Here is a 5,224-nt window from a genome sequence, read left to right as displayed (position 1 = left end):
GACCGACTTCCTATTTATCCATTGCGCCGGTCCTTCCCGCATGCCGAAGCGACCATGTCGGAGAAGCCGCTGGAGGCGCGGTCCCGACGTGGGAAGATGCGCGAGAGGTCGGTGAGGCCGGGCGGGCGGTAGTTGACTTGGCGAAGGCGGAGACCGGTAGTTGGCGACAAAGAAGACATGCGACAGCGGGCTGGCCAGGTATGGAGCTCGACCTCCTCGCCTCTCTTCCGAATGATGTTTGGCGGCGCGACAGTACTGTCGCCATTGCTCGCACTCTATGGTTGATGTGAAGAAGATGATGCGGCCGTCTTCCTCGTTTGTATCTTCTTTCCCTTTTCGATTGATCGAAACTCCATGATACTTGTATGAACACGTGTACATACAAACGAAAACAACCATAATTAGATAAAAGATCGATTGTAAAGCAAGAGACAGAATGGAATGAAACTTCCTGATCCCTATGTACGGGGAGGATCGTGTCTCTCTTGTGAATGGAGTGATGTCCGGAACATCCTGGGTCAAATTCTTCGTCGATGATGTTTGCTCGGCAGACGAAGATCGAACAAAGAAAACCATTTGCATCATGGCTCGATAGACGCCATGCCCCACGGTGGGCGCCAACTGTCGTGGTAACGATTCCGACAATAGAAAGGGGGTAGGATAACGGAGCATGATCTATCAAGATGCACATGGGTGACACGGTGGTTTTAGCGAGTTCGGGCCTCTCACAGTGGAGATAACAACCCTACATCTCGTGCTCTGGAGAGGCTTTGTTTTATCTGTCATGGACATGAGTTACATGGTGTAGAGAGAGAGCCAGAGCTCGAGGGAAAGAATGAGCCCGCCGAGGGAGAAGAAAAACTAGCCCCTAGCTATGTGGAGGGGGTGGCTTATATAGAGTGCGCCGCCTCCTCACCTCTTATGTTACAAGATGGGCCATTGATGCCATAATGTCAGCCTACTACAGATGTCTTGCCGACCGTTGGTATTTGCATGACCGAGTGAGTCATACGGCCGAGTGGTTGACTGTCATCCGAGTGGATGGAATGTACTTGTCTGAGTGGATCCATACCGAGTGGATTAGATGTTTTCACGATCCAGTAGGAATTTCCCTTGTAGTCCTTAAACTAATAATGAGGTGCCCTTGGGTAGGACGTATTGGTCAGACCTATGACCCTACCCTAGGGCTATATCCCCGTCAGGAACCGTCCTTAGGAACTGAGTTTCGTGTATGTAATCCAAGACTAGATACTACCATACGTTGGGATACTTAATTGACCCTCTCGACTTATTAATCGCTTAGTACTCGGTCCAGGAATTGCAAGTAGTTTCTGGTGTTTATAGTCATGTTGGAGGCCGTGCGTAGCGCTGACCTTAGAGGTGGGCTATGATGCGGTAGGCAGTGGCACGGTGTACCAAGTGGCACCCGGATGGTGGGCTTGGGAACCCTGCGCACATCGTTTGGGGCCGTGGCGGAAACCTCAGCCAAACTTCCTTGCGGGTTAACCTCAGATAGGCGATAGACCTGGATTAAGTATTAGCGTGGTTAACGGTCGCGGCCGACTCCCTCGCTAGGCTTCCGCTTGAAGGTTGCCGAGGTGCATGACGTGCACATAGCGATAAGTGGCGAGAGCGTGTGTGAAGAAGTACACCCCTGCAGGGTTATGATCTATTTGAATAGCCGCGTCCATGGATATGGACTACTTGGAAACATATGTTGTTCATAGATAACTATAATGGCTACTCATAAAATTGTCAAGATAAGTGTGTGTGTCGTGGATGGCATTTCCGTAGGGAGACGAAATGATTCCTCGATGGAGTATTTTTGTGGTGTCAGTGGACTCATGTGCGAGAAACATAGTTGTCAAAACTATTTAAAAATGCAAGTTGTCTAGCCAAGAGTCAAATGCTGGCTTTCTGCATGAAACCCCACAACTCCTTGTTGATACATTGCATGAGTAGATAGTCTATCCTAAAGTCTTGCTGAGTACTTTTGTACTCATGTTTGCTTAATAAATTGTTCCAGAGGTTGTGAATGACCCTAATGGAGGGTTCTACCTAGACATCGACGACGACGAGTAGCTGGTATCCCAGCTACGTTCTGGCCCTAGGATGGGTCTGTAGATAGTCAGGCCATGTGCCTTTATCTTTCCATCTGTCTGTTCTCAGATAGTTTTAAAACTTCCGCTGGCTTGTAAGAATTGTGTGTATGACTTGTGATGATGGGTCGTGAGACCCCTACCTTATAATATTATGTGTGAGGCTCTTCCGAGGCTTCTAAATAAAGGTTGTATGTTTATGGTTATGTTGTGATGCCATCGATGTATCTATACATATCGGTATGCCATGCGTACGTGTGTTGTCGTGGGTATAAGTCTGACAGTAGAAGTGTAGGGTACGAAAGGATGGGCAGAGCCTTAGCTACGGCGAGGATGTATGAGTTCAGGCCCCTCTACGGTGGAGGTAAAAGCCCTACGTCTCAGTGCTCTTGGGAGCTTAGTGTCGAGTGGATTATGGGATTACAGTAAATGCCAACCCCTACACCAGTGGGGAAGGGCGGCTTATATAGAGTGCGCTGCCCTTCATAATGGCCCGGTGGACAGGGGTGGAATAGTGGCGAGTAAATGCCTATGTTACAGGTAACGTAAGCCTTAAATGTTAATAATGGTGTATGGAAACGTATGACCGTTGGCCTACTGGGAGGTTACGATGTACAGAGTGGATTCCAGTCGGTGCGTTAAATATGCTCCGAGTGCTCGTCGCCGACTGGACGATGGGGGAGTCCTTAGTTCACTCGGAACTGTCTAAGGCCCTTGTCTCTGTGAAGGGTAGTCCTTGGGTAGGACCTATAGGGCAGGCCTATGACCCTACCCTCGGACTATAACCCCATCATTAGTCCCCGAATGGATCGGGGTTGGAACGATGAAGTGATGTCTGGAGTATGGATCCGACTAGTATGGAGGTGACTTTGGCGTTGTATGCCTCGATCCACTTTATCCTTTCAACCAGTGATCCGAGTGAATATGTCAGTGAAACGAACCGTGAGAGACCAAGTGCTTCCGCGGAATCTTTCGACGTGACTGGTCCAACTGATAGCGTCGAATTTTCTGGGATCCTCAAATTTCGGTTGCCGCGCGCTCAGCGGGGATGACGACATCGCCATCGAGTAGGTTTTGCCGCCTCGATTACCGCGCCTTTATCTTCTGCACTAACATCGCAGCAGCCGGTTGGGGAGATAAGATTTCGGGTCCACCTGTTAGTGACCTAGTCGGAAGCTTACTTAAGCCTCTCCGGCGGGATTTCTTGTTGCGCTGCTCATCTTCCTCGCATTAATCCCGCTCCTCCCGCAGCTCTCTGCATGCCTCAAGCCTCCTCCTTCCCCTCCTCCTCTGCGGATCCGTCGCCTTCGCCATGACGAAGGGGCAGACCAGCAAACTTGAGTGACAGAAGAAGAAGAAGAAGAAGGGGGCGGCCCCTACTCAGTGGCGGCAGCGGGCGCTGCCGGCGGGTTGGATCCAGGGGGATTTCCTCCCCTCCTCGGTGACGGAGGACGACTTGCTGGAGCTGGTGGAGCACGGCATGATCGTCAACAAGTCATGGAGGCTGCCGGAAGGCGAGACGGAGCCGGCGCCGAAGGAGGGGGAGCGCGTTCTGCTGCTCAGCCACGTGTTCAGGGGCTTCTCCTTGCCTCCCCACCCCTTCTTCCGAGGTATCATGTCCTATTCCGGGGCGCAGCTCCCTCATTTTCCTCCAAATGCAATAGCCCACCTTGCTGCATTCGTCACCCTTTGCGAGTGCTTTATTGGTTGTCCCCCCCACTAGGGGCTCTTTAAGTACGTCTTCTCCGCTAGATGCCAAACCGTCAATAAGCTTAGCCAGTCGGAAGATAAGACCCATCTCCTCCAGCTCTGCAAGGGCTTAGGCTTGCAGAAGAAAACAAAGAGTACCTACCCTCCCCTCCAGTTGTCCGAGTCAGTTAGGAACTGGCAATCGACCTGGTTCTATTGCCAGTACATTGCTTGTCCGAATGTCTCGAGTGGGTTGCCACCTTTTAGCCTAGACCGTCCGGGCCCTCCCAGGAAGCTTGCGCTCTCTAAGGGGGAAAGGATCCAGATCCAGCCTTTGGTCGACGCGCTGATAGCCGTCGTCCACAAGGGAGTTACCGGCACGAACCTGCTGGAGACTTTTCTGAATCGGCGCATCCAGCCGCTGCAGGCCCGACACCATGCCATGTGGCACTACGCGGGGCCTTCGGATTCCACTCGGTCCCATCCAGAGTGCGTGACCGGGGAGACTGTGAGGGCGTGGGTCCGCGGCATCACAGGCGTGTGTGATAACCCCGAAGGAGCCCGGCGGGTGAAGCCCTTCCGCGCCGACAATCCTCCTCCGAATGAGGTGAGCACATCTTGTCGAGTGCTTTTAATCTTCTTAGACTTATTGCTTTTCTTGTCCTGCTGACCGACATTGCCGACTGTGTTTTGTGCAGGAGTGGACCAACTGGTATTCTGCCGTCTCGAACGGGAATCCAGCCGAGGAAGAGGAGGGCAGCCAGGAGGGTAGCGCGGATAGCGCAGAGTACGTCTCTGACAGCGGGGAGACGGAGGATGAGACGGAAGAGGAGGAGGAGGAGGATGGGGAGCAGAGCTCTCCACCTTCACCACCAGAGCACCGAACTAAGCGTCGTCACGATCCCGCTGCTCCGCCGGCTCCTCCAGCGGCCCCGAGTGCTCCGTCAGCCCCTCCCGTGGCTCCGAGTGCTCGGAGTGTGAAGAGGACCAGGGACGCTGCTGCCGAGCCACGGACCAGCCGTCGAAGGTGGCCAAACCTAGTGGGCCTAAGCCTCGGAAAGCTTTGCCTCGGATGAGGATTGTTGTTCTAGTCGCCTCAGCGTAAGTGTCTTGTTCTTCCATCTTCCTTCAGTATCTGATTGAACTCATGCTTATCCGTCGAGTGGATTTGACTCAACAGAGATGCTACCTCCGCCACCTCTCTGTCGCGCCAGGACGATGATCCCATGGACACGGATAACGCCGCCACGTCCCAGCAAGGTACATTGTCATGACTCCGAGAGTTTGTATTATTGTTTCGCGAGTGCTATCTTTGATCTTGCCCTTTTTCTGTAATTTCATGTTGTTCAGTCGGGCTTCCTTCGGAGGTGATCCATCTGGAGGACGACGACCAAAGGGGGTCGGAGCCAGCTTTGGCGCCTGTCCTTGAGGTTGTC

Source organism: Hordeum vulgare, chromosome 7H (genome assembly GCF_904849725.1).
Source record: "Hordeum vulgare subsp. vulgare chromosome 7H, MorexV3_pseudomolecules_assembly, whole genome shotgun sequence".
NCBI classification, from domain to species: domain Eukaryota; kingdom Viridiplantae; phylum Streptophyta; class Magnoliopsida; order Poales; family Poaceae; genus Hordeum; species Hordeum vulgare.
This window is presented reverse-complemented; position numbering follows the sequence as displayed.